The sequence below is a fragment of the Canis aureus genome, chromosome 23 (assembly GCF_053574225.1).
Source record: "Canis aureus isolate CA01 chromosome 23, VMU_Caureus_v.1.0, whole genome shotgun sequence".
Classification (NCBI taxonomy): domain Eukaryota; kingdom Metazoa; phylum Chordata; class Mammalia; order Carnivora; family Canidae; genus Canis; species Canis aureus.
The window spans coordinates 12,177,446-12,193,953 of record NC_135633.1 but is presented as its reverse complement, the minus strand read 5'-3'; the positions used below and the strand labels follow the sequence as shown (position 1 = coordinate 12,193,953).

The 16,508-nt window shown below is 48.3% G+C and overlaps 1 long non-coding RNA gene across 10 annotated transcripts in view; it reads right to left on the bottom strand.

Annotated features, from left to right (window-relative positions):
• LOC144294607 (uncharacterized) overlaps positions 1 to 16,508 on the bottom strand; it is a 141,878-nt gene that overhangs the window by 107,632 nt on the left and 17,738 nt on the right. For 7 of the 10 annotated variants that reach the window (XR_013361962.1, XR_013361963.1, XR_013361959.1 and 4 more), the window contains exon 1: positions 14,210 to 14,352. The exons of the other annotated variants lie outside the window; for them this stretch is intronic. This is a non-coding gene — a long non-coding RNA (uncharacterized LOC144294607). Of the gene's footprint in view, positions 1 to 14,209; positions 14,353 to 16,508 lie in introns of those variants that run through there. 10 annotated transcript variants of the gene reach the window in all.

The window sequence follows — 16,508 nt, the reverse complement described above, 5'->3', positions numbered from 1 at the left end:
CACTATAGCCCTGGGATCTGGGTATTATTATTCCTGTGTTACCAGATGAAAAAGATCTCATTTTCTCAGTGGAGATAGTGAAAACATTCCAAAGCTGCTTTGGGATTTAATTCACAGAAACCTCAGCATTTAATCTACTAAACCAGAAAGTAATCCCCTCTCTGGCTGGCTCTGGGAGCCTGGGTCTGCCCACAGTTGTGGGGGAGACCTGGTAGCTAACACTTGCACAAGAGCGCATGTGCACACAGCCCACTCGCTAACCTTGGTGGATCCCTGACCCATTCAAACGATGCCTCAGTTGAGTCCTAGATGGCTCCTTCTCCCCCTTCTTCATCAGAGGGGGGCCCGTAAGCCTCCATCTCCTCTATGCACACACAGCCAATGACCTCTCTCAGGCCACTTGGCAGCCCCCAAAATGCTACCCCTGGCCTCAGTAAAACACTCACACCTCTCACGAAAACACCACACTCTCAGGCCTAGCCCTCTCCTGCTCTCATATCTGCTTCAAAATATACTATGTTTGTGTCTCTTTTTTTGCCAGGATCTGGCATAGCTACTCTGACAAGCTGGGCTGGGCTCGGTGGTTGTGAATGGCTGTCAGAAAGTTACTGATACCAAAATCACCAGGTAATCCTTTTGTCTTTCAAAAGAGATCTTCCTAGACAATTGTTTGGTCCAAGGCAGTGAAGACAATGGAGAAACTTGCTTAGCTTGGCAGGCTAGACAAAAGGGATTACAAGAGGAGGTTTGGGATATTTCCTAAAATTCTGCTATCCCAAGACTCTTGACCTTGGAGAGAAATTTAAACTGATCATGATTTAGGTGCCTGTTATGTGCTACACACTCTGCTTAAGGAGCTGTCTTGCAGAGGACCAGGCACACAGACAACTACAATGACAGGGTGATCCGTGCAGCCCTGGAATTATGCACATGCTATAGGAGGGTTAAGGAGGAAGGGGTGAAGTCTATCGGGGAGGGTTCCTAACGGCTTCAGGAACAGGTTTTGAAGTATAAATGCAAATGTGTTCACATGGCTGATGAAGGGACAGGGCTTTCCAGGCAGAGGAAACCGTGGGGACAAAGATCAAGAGGAATGAAGCACTAAGTGTGTAGGCTGGGGGACCTTGACATTGCTAGTGTGGACAGGGAAGTGGGGAGAAACAAGGAGATGGTTTTCTTAATGTTTACACTTTGATCTTTAAATGAATTCCATTTCCTAGCCTCCCCCTGGGGCAAGAAGGTACAGGAGAAGTTACAGGGGCTTCAGCAAGCGATGGCTTTCTGCGAGGTCACTGCCATGCTCACATACCCTTCAGAGCTCCCCAGTACCTAGGCAAACAAGTTCATATAAATGAACAAAGACTAGGGGCTCCTGCTAAGCTCCCACCAGCCTCTCTGATCTCTCACTCTACCCCAGATTCTCCTGTCTTCTCCATGATTCTTCCCTGCTGAGAGGGTACCTCTCTTATGACACAGAAATGGTCCTCCTGTGTCAGAGACCTGGATGAGAGCCCCATTCTGAGGCCAGCATGGCCCGCTGAGAAAAAGCAAGTGCTCAGAGGTCATCATGGTGTGTCATGTTAGAGGCTGCAGTGGACATGAGCAGGGCTGGGGCAGTGCAGTGCTTAAGCTCACAGGTCCTAGAGACAAGGTTCTCAAACTAGCTGACCACATGCAATGTTGGGGTAAAGTTATTATCAGTGCCCAACCTCACCCTTAGAGATTCCAGTTTTATTGGTTTAGGGAGAAATGCAGACGTGGGTATACCATAAAAGTTCTCCAGACGATGCAGATGGGCAGCCAAGGTGAAAACCACTGATCCAGAGCCCAACTGGGGAATTCAAGTCCCAGCTCCACTATTACCAGCTGGGTGACTTCAGGCAGGCTAAGTCACCAAGTCTCAATACTTGAAACCGTCAAAGGGAATCACACAGCAACTCCTCTGAGGACTGCTGGAGGACTTAAATTAGATAATGTGCATGAAGCTCTGAGCATAAGCGCTGTGTGTGGCTAATACTCAGTATTAGCTCTCATTAGTATTGCTTTAGGCACCGTGTGCTTGACTCAGCTCTGTGTCCCCCTGTGGAGCCCACCACAAAAGAGGCCCTGAGAGGTAAGGTTGTATTAGAAGCAGTTAATTGAGCTCCTTGGGCAGCCAAGCACTGCCCACATAGAGCCCAGCCTGGGCCAGATCTTTCTAAGGCTTCCCTGAGCACTCACCCTCACTCCTCAGCAGGTTGGCAACTTGGGGTCCTCTCTGGCACCCTTTCACGACCAGCTCAAGTGCAAAGAGGTGGGATCTCAAGGCAGCCTCAGGATCCCTCTGTCTTCTCACTCCCCATGGGATGGCCTGCCCTGTCACAGCAGGACCCCCAGCAGGACCTCAAAGCTCAAGAGTGTCATGATGTGTTCTCAGGACACAAACCCAGGCATCCTAACCCCTCAACTGGCCACTCTCACCAGTGGCAGGGAAAGGCCCCCAAGGTCTCCCTGCTGTCTTTTGCCACCCTCCTCTCTGACCCCAACCAGCAGAACTGGTTGAGGTGTGCTTATCTCAGCCCTTCCTGGGAGCTTGCCAATCCAAAAACCTGCATCCCAGCACCCTGGAAACAAAACCTCACATTTTCCAGGAAGACTCGAAGATGCCTGCAGGCCTTCTGCTGTTACATTTATCAAGAACAATAAAATTCAAGAACATGTAAAGGCTGCAGTATGATTGCCAGGAATTTATTCCACTCTTGTTGCTAAGGCTCTATAGCACCGTTGAAAGACATCTTTGCAGGGAAAGGAAAGCTTCTATCCCTCTCTTCATCTCTCTGACCAGCCTTTTCCTCATACTCTGTTGCTAAGAGAAAGCAGCCAAGAGAATAGCCTCACTGCTAGATAGGCTGAGACTCCTAATCAGCAGGACTGCTGCATGGAGAGATCTGACCCCCATGGGGCCTCTCTCCTGCGTTCCCCATTCCCCATGACTTCAGGGCAGGGTCTGCAGGGGACCAGCGCTTGCCCCTCCTTAGGGCAGACCCTGCCTTTTTTCTCTCTTTTCATTTCTTCTCTGCACTCAGCAGTGCTGCTCTAGTGTGGTCCATGTTAGCCTGTGTGCTGGTTTTTACTGGTATGCAACGAGATTAGGGGCAAGACGTAAACGACATACGTCACTACACATACTGTTCAGTTCAGCGGACTTTTTCCCAGCAAGATTTTCCTGAAAGAAACCAGGTGTTGATTTACATTCTGCATACAATGCTCATCTCATTGCAGAAGTGAAACAGATCACACAGGCTTCTGTTGTGTATCACTGTGCTACAGAACACCCCTCACTTCAGATGGCATATGCGGCTGGTGCTAAGGTTTAGATTTGACTTTAGTAGGGGGAAAGAGGTCTCACCAATGACCCAACCATGCTTTCCCAGGTCTCTGCAAAGAGCCCAGGTGGGAGGAGGGGTGAATAGCCAGCCAGAATACAGGTTCAAATATGATCCTTATTTCCCCGCTGCCCATAACTAATTGCATTTATATTTAAATATTTATTGATACATAGTATGCCCAAGGTTACCATGAAAGAGCCAATAGGTTTCAGATGGATGATCCATATTTGGCAGAATCTGTGCTTGTAGATGGACCCAGGAGGCCAAAAGTCAGGAAATATTTTGAAAAAAATCCCACCCAAAATACATACTGTAGAAGTATTGAGAGAAGCTCAATACTGATTTAAGTAACCAACCTGGTCTTCCAAGGACCACAGCTAAGCCCTGGATCAGTTATGACAGCGCTTGTTACAATACCCAACAATGCAGCATAATGGTGACAAGCACAAACCCTCACTTGTGTACTATGCTTTGTTCTTTTTAACTACCAGGACAGATAGTCAAGGTTCTCTAATTTCTCAGAGTACTTGCTTCAACACTTAACTGTATGTGGTGGTCCTAGAAAATTGCCAAGACTCCATTTTTCATTTATGAAATGAGAGTGAGAATAGCCATCATGGAAAGACAGATGGGGGTTCCATGCAGGGAAGTACTTTGATGGAGGTACCCCAGGAAGGGTGGCCTAACGCTGTGCCAACTCTGAGGCACTGGGATAGCAGCTGGATGTCTCTTTGAGAGGAAGGTTGGCAAGGAGAGCTTGTGGCTTCTGAAGTTCCCTCCCAAAAACAGTTGGAAATTCTCTATCTTTCATTTCTGGATACCAAGAGATCTCAACAGCCAGGGCTATAAGGAAAACTCATCAGCTTTTAACCAAACCTCCTGCCCCCATATCTCTAGAACCTGGTGTAGAGGGGTCCATGTGCAAGTGTGGCTCTTCATTTTCATTTATGTTTACTTGATTCAGTAATATATTATATACAATGATGTCCAAACTGCAGATAGGCCTCCTGCCTTCATGCCTCAGATGCGGGGGGGAGTCAAGCACCCCCAGAGGAAAGTGGTTCAGACCAAGGTCCTGATGGGATGACTGGCCACCTCTTCCCATGTCTCCCATGTGTGTCAGGAATGAGAGGAAGGGGCCCAAAGTGTCTTTCTATACTTCAATAACAGCACAGTAGTTTCCTAGAGCTGCCTAGGTGGTACTTTTTCACCAATTGGTGAGCTTAGAGGAACAGAAATTTATTCTCTCATCTGTTCTGGATGCCAGCCATCCAAATCAGGTGTCAGCTAGGCTGTGCTTCCTCCCAAGAAAGAATCCTTCCTTGCCTCTTCCAGCTCCTGGAGTCTCCAGGTATTCCTTAGCTTGTGGCCACATCATTCCTGCCTTGGTCTTCACATGGCCTTGTCCTCTTCTGCCTTCTCTTCTCAGTTGTCATTGGATTTAGGGCTCTCCCAGGTAATCTGGGATGATCTCATTTTAAGACCCTTAATGACATCTGCAAAAATCCTTTTTCCAAATAAGGTCACATTTACAGATTTCAGAGATTAGCATGAGGGCCTGCCTTTTGGGGGATGGGCCACTATTCACCTACTTCACCAGTTTAATGCCATTGACAGCAAGAACAGCCCCCAGCATAGAGACAATAAGTTAGATGAAAGGATCAATCTGCTTTGCTCTCTTCAAAGACATACCTTCATGACTGCCCTGTACTAGTTCCTACGACACTGAATGAGTGGAATTTACCTCCTCTTAACTTGAGGAGCTCAAGGTTTAGAGGGGAAGTAGAGTCAGACAGAATCTTGGCTTCACCACCAACTAACTGGCAGCTGTGAAACTCAGACTTCCTTCCATGTCAAAAGAACAAAGAAAATAATACCAATGGCCAGGAAAGGGGCTGGCAGGTTTGAGGTTTCTTGACTTATGGAGGAGCCCACAGACCCCTTCCTCTGTTCTCACTCACCTGGCCTTAAAAAGTGAAGAATTATCTGATAGGTCAGTTTGGTAGGACAAATGTGGCCATGCTCCCTCCAGCCCCTCTCTTTCTCTGGGGAGCTGGCTTGCCCGCAGAGGGCATGCATTTTGCTCTCTGCTAACAATTTAGAGATCCATATTATCGACTAATGCAGCCTGTCCCAGTAAGTGTGCATGTGTCTGTGGAAGGAACTAGATAACTGTGAGGTTCAGAATGAGAAGCCAGCTTGCCTGCAGATAGAAGCCACCTTCTCCAATATCAGCTTGTAGTGTCAGTAAGAAGCATGATCTGTGGTCTCTTATTTGCCTGGCTCTTTTGTCTTATTTCTTAATTAGGTCAGAATAAGGGAGAAAAAGAGGGGTATCATCTCCCAGTGTAACAACTACTGTAGGTAGCTGTTGGAAAATTTAAATAAAATAATGCATGTCAAAGATCTTAGCATGTGTCTGGAACACAATAGGTGCTCAGTCAAGGACAGCTAAGCCATTCTCCCTTCAGCCCACAGCACCCCCTCCACATCCCTGAAAGGGGAAGCACCAAGCCTGGCATGGAGGCTGCTGCCCGGCTTCTGGATGCCCTGAGCCTGCTGGTGCTGGAGCCAGGGCCCCGCTTCAGATGCCGCCTGTTCCCGAGTGGCCGACAGCCTGGGTGGTAATCAGGGATTCCAGCCGAGCCTTTGATGCCACAGCCGGCGCGGCGAGCCGGGCACTGTTTGAAGTGCCTGCCTGTGTAATAAGGCTTTCTAATTCGCTCGAACCAAAGCAACATTTGCAGTAAAGATCATTTTTGGAATGAAAAATACATTGTGACTGGAGGGTCTGGGTTTGTTTCAAAAAAGGAGATCACCCACAAGCATCACACTCTCTAAGAAACCACCCGCCCGCGTGTTTTAAGATGGAGAGCACACCACTCAGAATTTCAAAGTGCTGTTAATTAAGAGCAGTTTATTAAAATGTCAATCTTTTAAACCAAAACAACTCTCTTCCCTAGATTGCCAGTGGGCTTCCCAGCCATTCTTCCCATCCCAGATAATCCAGAGGGCCCAGGCCCTTCACCAAGGCCCACAAAAACATATCTGTTTACAGACTGCTCCTAAGAACAGGGAAGAACTCTGAGGATGCCCCCCAACACCTGTCATTCTGACAGCCCATCCCCATGATGGCAAAGGGACTAAGGGTATGGACTCAGGAGTCAGTTTGCACAGGCCTGAATCCCAGCCCTGCCGTGCTAGCTGGGTGACCCGGAACAAACAGTTCACCTGTTTGTACCTCAGTTACTTCTTCTATAAAATGGAGTGATAATAATAAATCCTACTTTATAGGTTGCTGTGAAAGTTAAAAGAGAGAATACATAAAAAGCATTTAGACTGATGCCTGGTACACAGTGTTAAATGAGCATTAACACTGTTACTTCCCAAAGTTTCCATGAGCACGCACTATATCTCATTTATTTCTTGACCTATGTCTTTCAAGGCAGGAAATGAACCTTATTTAATTTGGCAACTCCAGTAATCAAGATTCAACACCCAGTTCATGTTAGTGGGAATGCAAGTTGGTGAAGCCACCACAGAAAACATCACAAAGATTCCTTAAAAAGTTTAAAAAAGAATTACTGTACTGTCTAGTAATTCAACTACAGTATTTACCTAAAGAAGACAAAACACTAATTTGAAAAGATACATGCACCCCTATGTTTATTGCAGCATTATTTATAAAAGACATGGAAGCAACCAAAGTGTCCATCAGTAAATAAATGGGTAAAGAAGATGTGTTATAAATATATACAATGGAATATTACTCAGCCATAAAAAAGAATGAGATCTGGCCATTCCTAACAAGATGGATGGACCCTGAAGGCATTATGCTAAGTGAAATAAGTCAGATAGGCAAACACCATATTTCTCTCACATATGGAATTCAATTAACAAAACGGAAAAAAAAAAGACAAATAAACAATGAAAAATACAGAAAACAAACCGGTGATTGCCAGAGGTGTGGTAAATGGAGGAATGAGTGACAAATAGAGGGGGTTAAGAGGTACATACTTCCAGTTACAAAAGAAGTAATGCATGGAGATAAAAAGTACAGCCCTGGGAATATAGTCAATAAGACTGTAATAATGTATGATGACAGATGGTGACTACACTTACCGTGGTACTGTGGTAAGCACTGAGTAATATATGGAATTGCTGAATCATTATGTTGTACATTTTAATATAACACTGTATGTTAATTATACTCCAATAATAAACTAAGTACATGTATGATTAGCTAAAGATAATTAAAATAAATAATTTTTAAGAAATAAAAAGTTTTAGCACTCAGTAAGTTCAGAATAAACGTTAAACATCCAATAAATGAGTCAGTAAGCGAATGAGTGCATGCAGCATCCCCATGGATGTTTGTGAATAGGAATAGGACGAAGTTAGCTGCCCTGCAGGGAGGGATTCAAAATCTGAGAGCTGCCAGAGAGAACAGGGCTGTGTAGGGGCAGCTTCTGGCATGGCTCCCAGTGGCCTTCACTTTCTGGTGTTCACAGCCAGGGTGTGGGGGGACCAAGGTACACACTCCTCATGATAGAATACAGAAAACTGTGACGGGATGTCACTCCCATGATTAAGTGATACAAACTGTGACCTCCATCTCTCTGGCTCTGTCTTGCCTTCTCAGCTGGCTTGTTTTGATGAAGACATCCCTGTGGCAAAGAACTGGAGACATCTTCTGGCCAACAGCCAGCAAGGAACTGCACCCTGCTAATGGCCATGTGAGCCTGGAGTGGATCCTTCCCCAACTGAGCCTGCAGATGACTGCAGCCTCAATCAACACCCTGACTGTTGTATCTGTGAAAGATCCTGAAGCTGAGGATTCCTGACTTAGAGAAACAGTGAGATAATTAACGTTATTGTTTCAAACCACTAAGTTTTGGGGTAGTTTACTACACAGCAGCAGATAACTAAAACAGGCTGTGAGGGAAAGGAAGAAGCTAGGGTGGGAGTAGGGCTATCTCCCACCTTACCTGGGATCCAACTTGCATCTTACTTTCTGCAAGGGATCCCAGGAAAAAGATTCAAGTCAGGAGGCCTGGGTTTGGGTCCCAGCTCTGCTGCTCTCAAGTATATAATCTTGGGAAGGTTCCTTAATCTCTCCAAGCCTCTGTTGTTTTGTCTATAAAGGAAGATCACAATGCCTATCTATCTCACGAGTGTGTTAGAAAGACTGAAGTCATGTATGTAAAAATGCCTTGCAGAGCTTTTCAAACCTGTCAAGGTAGAAGCAGATAAGAGAGACCTGTGCCCTTACTCTTATGGCCACTTGAGGGCCCCAGCTGTCCCTTCAATGATTCAACACATAACCTTGGAGCATCTAGTGTGTCCGGCTTTGTACTAAACACCAGGAAAACAGAAGTAAACAAAGCAGTTAGTCCCTGCCCTCACAGAGTTTACTTTTTAGTAGAGAGACAGAAATTCACCTTGCAAGGTCAGGAGTGAGATGCAACAATGGAAGTCTGGTGCTCTGAGAGGGCGGAAATGTAGGGGGTCAGGAGAACATGGGCCAGCAGAGAAGGCTCTCTAAAGAAGTGGCCTTTGAGCTCAGAACAAAGGTATGAGTGGAATTAGCTGAGTGAAGAAGGTGGCAAAAGGATCTGCATGTTCAAAAGCCCAGTGATAAGAAACGGCAGAGCAAGTTCTTGATGAGTTATGTAGTTAGTGGAGACCCTATGTCACACCCTATTATAGGCACTGAGCATGCAACAATAATCAAAACACAAATTTCCTCCCTTCCTGAAGCTCACATTCTAATGAAGGCAGACAGATACTAAGTAAACAAATAAAACTTAAAAAGATAATTTCAGATAGTGATGAAGGTGAGAAAGTAAGTAAACCCCAGATAAGGGGATGAAGAGAGGCTGAGTGATAAAAGGGGGGACATCCATTCAGCTGGTAGGGTGAGGAAACACCTCAAGGGGTTGACACTTGACCTGAAATCTGACTGACAAGAAGGAATAAGGCATCTGAAGTTCTGAGGGAACAGTATTCCTTGCACAGGACATAGTAAATGGAATGGTCCCAAGGACGGGATGATGCAGTGTGCTCCAGAACCAGCAATAAGGCCAGCGGGCTGGAGTGGAGAAGCCAAGGGAGAAATGACTAGAAACAAGGCCAGTGAGGTGTACAGGGAAGATCATGCAGGCATTAGGCCATGGGGAGAAGGCTGTACTTTTTATCCTGGCATCAACATGACAATGTTTGAGTTCTGGAAACATACAGCATGGAGAATGAATGGGGCAAGGCAAGATAAAAGGCCAGAAAAAAAAAAAAAAAAAGGCGGCCAGGTAGCCAGGGGAGAGCCACTTTAGGAAAAGTATGAGAGAGAGATGGTGTCAGTGAGGACTGGCTTCTAGAGCTTGGGACTCCTACTCAGCTCTGACTCATCAGCCAGGAGGAGCATACAACCTAGAGTCCATACTTGTCTCTGATCAAGTCCCTTCCCTCTAGGACTTCTGCAGAGGTTCCCTTCCACAATTGGGCAGGAAATCACCAAGAATCTTCCTAGATCTTTAGAGGACTGCCTCTCCCCCCCATTATGGATCTTCCACCAAAGGTCTCTGCATAAAGGACAGTAGCATAGACTGGACACAAATTGCCAGGGTGCGCATGCCAACTCTACCTCTTAATAGCGGTAGAACCTTAGGTAAGTTACTGAATCTCTCTGTGCTTCAGGTGCCTCAACAGTCAAATGGGCATAATAATGCAACTTGGACAGATTAAGGGAGGACAAGCTAGAGCTCTGGCACAGAGTGCTCCCCAGTGTGATTAGAAGATTAAAGGGCCCATAGGCTGCCCATCTCTGTGACCTCCTCACCAAGCTTCAAATCTCTAGGGTTTAGAAAAACAAATGACAACTGATGTCTCCCCACACCCAGTGCCTTCACACAACCTGGCCTGACTTAACAAGTCCCCTGATGAACCAAAGCTTTCTTGCCTGCCCCATCCTGCACTGGGCCCAGCACACCCTCAGCCAGATGTGTTCTATGGCCACTCCCACAGCATGCTGCCAGCAGGTGAGCCAACAGGTGAGGCAGCAGCAGCAGTTCCAGGTCCTGAAACCTGCCCTCAGTGTCCATCTTCCCAGCAAGTTGCTAGGGGAGGCAGCTCATGAGGGGCTAGGAATAGCTCCACCCTGGTCTCTGATAAGTCCTAATATCCACCCAATGCTCAGCACCTCTGCCTTAAATGAATGAATGAATACGTGAAGAAAATGAATGAAAGCATGAGTAAGCCACGTCTTCTCCACTAATATGTGGGTTTCTTAAGGTTATTCATTCATTATTTAACAGATTTATTGTGTATGAATCTTCTCAAGTGCTTCTCCAGATCTAGGCTTTACCCCACTCCAGGTCCCAGGGGCATAAACTCCATGGACCACATTATCCAGGTGCTCTTGTCTTCTGGCTTCATGAGATCAGAGGTCAAGAACAGACCAAAGCATACTGGTAAATGCGGTCTCCCACCTGGAGCTTGTGAGTAGCCCTCTGTTGGTAGCACCAGGGTGCTTCACACTCTTGTTGGTTTTCTTCAACCATACCTGTAGCTTATATAAAGTCTCTTCATTAAATTCCTTCAAAACCCATCCTCCACTTTACCCGCCTTTGTTTGGTGCAATCAGTTGGTTTCCGCCAAGTCCTCGAGCCACAAGGCCTGCTGTTCTAGGCAGTCTTCTAGTCACTGAAGCAAGGGAGGAAATTCCTGCCCTCAGGGAACTTATGTTTTAGTGGGAAGAGACTGACAAGAAGTGTAATCAATCAGTAAAAATATATATTAGCAATAAAAGCTAAGAGATGGGGGAGGGAAACTGCTATGGGGGAGGGTAGGTTGCCATTTTATGTAGGAAGGCAAGAGAGATCTCAATGAGAGAGTAAGGGTAAGAAAAGATCTGAAGTAAGTTGAAAGGGCATGGATACTGAAGGAAGAGAAGCAGAGGAAAGAGAAGTGCAAAGGCCCTGGGGCAAGATTCTCCTTGGTGAAGGAATACAGAGGAGGCAAGCCTAGCCTTTTCTCTCTCTCTGGCACCAGGGAGGCTTTAGAGAACACTGTCATTAAAAGGGAGAGAAGGAAGAGGAGGAAAGACATGGGAGCACTGGGGAGACAAATTCTAACCACAGTGTCAACCAGAGGAGCTCCTCTCAGGTTCAGTGCCCATCTGGTGTTAGCTTAGCTATCTTACCTCTCACGTCAGGAACTCTAGGTCATTCCCAGGAATGGGGCCACCCACCATTGCTAATAAGCTCCTACCGCAGCCATCTCTTCTGCTACTCCTCTGCATGGAAGCTCCCTGCCTCCCAGACTACAACCTTCCCTCAAGAGAGCTGGTTCCCAGAGTTCCCAGAGGCAGCCTTAGGCTGGGAAGAGGCCGGCCACACAGAAGGGCCTGGTGTCTGGGGCCCAAGGCCTGCCCTACTCCCTAGGCTCACTGCCCCCAGATTTCCTTGACTAACCACAGGCAAGACCAGCCCTCTGTTGAGGGGAGGGAGCAGGAGAGGAAGAGAAGGGGGAGGAGGCAGAGGGCAGCCCAGCCTTGTGCCCGGGGAGTCTGTCCCTGGGGAGTCTCTCTCCCTTTGGTGATTGTTTCCCAGGCTCCCTGGAGCCAGAGGAGGATGGAATGTTCTTATCACTTCCCAGAGAGAGGCTTTCTTCTTCCTTCACAAAAATGTTAAGCTTCATAATCCGATAGGGAACCTGGACAGGCTGCAGCTGGTGGCCTGGGTCCTACTTCTGGGAACTGTGGGGAGGGGGGAGAGAAGGAAGGGTAGGAGGAGAAGGGGAAGGCGGCTTGCTGAACAAAACCAGGGAAGGGAGACTCCTCGGGCGTAAGGGCAAGGGACCAGCAGACCCTCCCACATCATGTGGGAACCCTTGGCAAGGAACCTCAAGATTGTGAGGGATGCCCTCCCCTGACCACACCACACCTCTGAACTATTGGAGGGGGGGGCTCCCAGTCAGGGCAGAGGGCCCTGCAACCTCTAGGGCGATGGTCTGTTCACACATCTCTATGAAGAACAGGATCGCTCTCTCTGCAGGGTGGTCTGCTGTGTCCTTTGTGGGAAGCTGAGCTGCAATCACAGGGCAAAGGCCTGCATGGGAGGGAACAGGACAGGTGAGCTCAAGGGGTTCCATGAGCCTGGGACTCTGTGATTTCCTAGGAACAGGCTACTTCCTGAAGGGGACAGGGTGGGGAGGCTCTCCAAGACTTAGAAATATAGCTAGAGCCAATGAAGATTGTACCAACAAGGTGACACGTCTCCATTCATTCATTCATTTAGCAGATATTCATTCAGTGTCTCCTGGGGAAGAAGACAGTGAGGTCCTAATGGTAAGCAGTTGTTCTCCTCTCACCTTCTGTCCTGCCCCAGGGCCCTGAGAGACTCCCCAGGTTGGCCCCTGCAACTGTAAATGCCCCAGAGGAACATACCTCTGGGAGGCCAATAGGCCCTGCCATTTTCTTAGAATCTCCAAGGAAGAGGAGCTCCTCCCTGAGGTTGGCCTGGTAGGGGGAGAAGGGTGACCTAGGGCCAGGCCCCTCAGAGCCAGTGTGCCCACTGATCCCTTCACCTCCTTCCACAGGAGTCACCATAGCTGGCCGTCCCTGGCCCTGCTGGCTACTGGACTCTAGGAACAACTGTGCTAAAAAGATGAGAACTGCTGCTCAGATCAGCTTCCAGATGGGTGCCTGGCTGGTCAGTCTGAGCTAAGACAGCTCTGGTGCAGGGAGCTCCATCGGAGGGTTAGGCGTTCGGTTAGGTAGCCCTTCTCACCTCACCTACAATCAGACCCTAATGTAAACTGCCTTTTTAAATCCACACTATATTGGAATATCTTCCCATGCACACACTCCTTTCATCCTTAGATATATATTAGAACAGTTTCATATGTAGACTTAAAAAAACTTTTAATGACAGTTATCTAAAGGGGATTCCAAATAGGAAGACTTTTCACCTCTTGATTTTCGTATTACATGTTACTCAAATTGAACAAGATATGCATTACTTTCTGATAAAGAGCAACATGGGCATTGCTATTCTGGAATTAAAAATAAAGGTTGTTTAAAAAAAAGAAGCCCTTTTTGTATCATGGGACAGTGGTATAAACCAAGGAACAGACTACACCAGTAAGTGCTGGAGGAGGGTAGGTGTTCAATTCCACACCTGATGTACTCTGAGGCCACATTCCTCTAATACAGGGAGACTCATTCCCCGCCAGAACACTGACTATCTTTATGTGAGCCAGTTGAGGGAAGGGTCTACCCTGGGGGACCACACGGGGAGGTTGGGTCAGTCAACCTAACAGGGCTATTAGCCATCCTCCACGTGACCATCAGGAAAGATGAATGTTCACCTGGGCCAGTGTGCTATTGTCAGTATCAATCAGGAGGGAGCCAGCTGTGGTTCACCAGACTCTGAGGGCATACCTCCTCCTCTGCTCTCCTGAAAGACCCCAAGGCTGCCCCTGAGCTATAGAATGGAGCAGAGGAAAGCCTTTTATCCATGCTCAAAGCTGAAAGGTGCCCAAGTTCACAAATACTCAAAAAATAAAAAGAAAAAAATAAAAAGAAAGAGGACCAGAGTGGGGAGGGCTGGGGCTGAACCTCATCCCCTAGGACAGATGTAACTTCCAGGGTAAAGTAGGTCAGGACATCTGACTACAGGTCTTGGCAGAGGAGCTGTATGGAAACGAGGGGAAGCTGAGGCATCTGTGCATCTCAGACTTACTGTCCATGCCCTGAGGAGAGGAGAATAGAAAAGGAAGAAAAAGACCTCTGTGCTGCTCTTTTGAGATGGGCTCTGCACACCTCTGTGGTGGTCATTTGTCACCTTTGTGTTTTGGAGGAAACCCCAAGTCTTGGTTTCAGGCAAAGATCATGTCTTCATATGGAAGCCAGGCCCCTGCCTTCCCAGCCTCCTTGCAGCCAAAGCTCAAGCTTGTGACCTCACTCTGGTGACCAGACTCACCCACATCAAACTTGGAATGTAAAGGAAATAATGTAACAAAGATGCTGCCTGGAGTACATTCCAGGTTCTAGAAGAACCAGAACTAAAGTTCTGGGAAATGTGGTACCAGGTCCTGGCAGTGATGGACGTAGTGTTCACTGTAGGATCAGCACCTTGCAGCAACAGCCACAGGGCTCTCTCCAGATCCATCAGTTCTACAAAGTGATTTGGGTGTTCTTTCTGGCTGGTAGGCCTCCAGGCTCCGGATTCTGTTAGTTCCCAATATCCTTTAATAAATCACCATTTTAACCAAATTAGCCAGAGATGGTTTCTGTGCTTGCGAGGCAGAAGGCAGGCCTGAATCAGAGGCCTGGGTGTGTTTGGTCTAAGGAGGAAAAGGAAGGCGGCAGGTTCTCAGGAAGAGACAAGCCACCATGGACGAGTCACCCTGGAGAGAACTCAGTACTATCCACTGGTTATCAGCTTCAACGGACAAGATCCCTCTCCCCACCCTCCCCCTTTCTTCTGCACAATAAACAAGAACACACATTCCTGACTTCCTGAATTTCGCCTGCAGGATGGCATAAAAGCCCCATGTTCTGGGGGGGGGGGGGGGGGGAGGAGCTAGTCTCCCCTTCCCCACAGCAGCCTTTTGTGTGTCCCCAGGGCTCTCTGTGTCACTTTGTTGCGCACAGGGGGTGTGTTTAGACCCCACTGTATGAAAATAGCATCTTTACTCTTAGTGACGTTATTCCATGGCACTCAGGGTGAGCGCTGCCCCAGAGCTGTGCCATGCAAGCCAGTGGCCTGGCTGTCACCGGGCAGCAGAGTTCTGAGTGAAGACCTACAGAGCGCTGGGAGGTACACGCTGGCTGGGACTGTGAAAGGACTTTTCTATACTCAGAGCATTCCCACCCTCCAAAGCTTCTTGCCTGCCAGCTCCCACATCCCTGCAGCCCACCCCAGATGTCACAATCCTAGTGACGTCCCCTGGCCTAGGACATCTACTGCTCACACACAACCCTTCCTTACCACCTTCTCCTTCAGGGGAACGTCCACATCTGAGTTTGTTTCAAAGCCTGTTTGGGAAGGGGGCTAATGGATGAATGGTGTGTGTGTGAGAGTGCATGCCGCCGAGTGTGTGCCGGCATGCCCACCCATGCTGGGGAAGCACGAGCCCTATCTCTCTGGAGGCTGCCTGGGCTCTGGGATGCTATCGGCAGCTCCTCACTTTTGCTCCACTAGAGCCAACACAAACAGAGCCGCAGAGCCGCCCCCAGGCCGGGCCGCCTGAGAAGGCCCACGCCTCCATCCCACCCTCTTGGGCAGCTACCCATGGAGCCAGGAGCCAGGTATCAGGCTTCAGCTGGCTAGGCTCCCGGCAGCTCCTGCTGGCCCTCACTGGCCTGCAGCCCAGCCTGCCCACAGGCGCTGGCCGCAGCCTGAGTGTGGGGCCTCAGAGCTCAGCCTGCTAGAACCCATCGGCCACCAGCCCCTCCAGCCCCTGGGGTGCTGGCTTGGCAGAGAAGCAGGGCACGTGGATGAGGGTGCCCTGACTCACTAAGTTCCCCAAGACCTCCAAATTTGCCCCAGGACCCTTTCCATGAGGCAACAGGAAACCCAGGCACTTGGGCCAGAAACAGAACGTTTTGAACAATTTGAGGGGAAAAAATTATTCAGACCAATTTCAAGACATCTGAGAGCTCAAGGGGAAAATTGCAGCCACCTCTTCAGGCACTATTGTATGTTCACGCCAAACCCCAAACAGCTTGGACTGAAGTAGCACAAAGGCTGCGAGCCCCCACATCCCTCCAGCGGGGAACTGGCCTGATGCCTGGGGCTTTAGTCCTCTGGGCCACTGGGCACGTTCTCTCCTCCATGACTCCACTTTTCTGGACTCCCATTGTGTGTGGTTGATGCTCCTGGTACCACCCACCAGCTGGAGCCATCTCCTTTTCCTTTAGAACTCAGCACAGACACTGCTTCCTCTGAAAAGCTTCTTTGCCCTCCAAGACATCCCACTGCATGTCCTGACATATTGTGCCACATGCTCCTTAGGCCTACTGTTTGCTGAGCCCCTTGCAGGTACTGGGCCCTGAAAAGAGAGCTTCAGATAGGTCCCTGCATTTAAAAGCACCACTACTGTGTGAGTGTCATCACTCACGTCACAGATGCAGACACT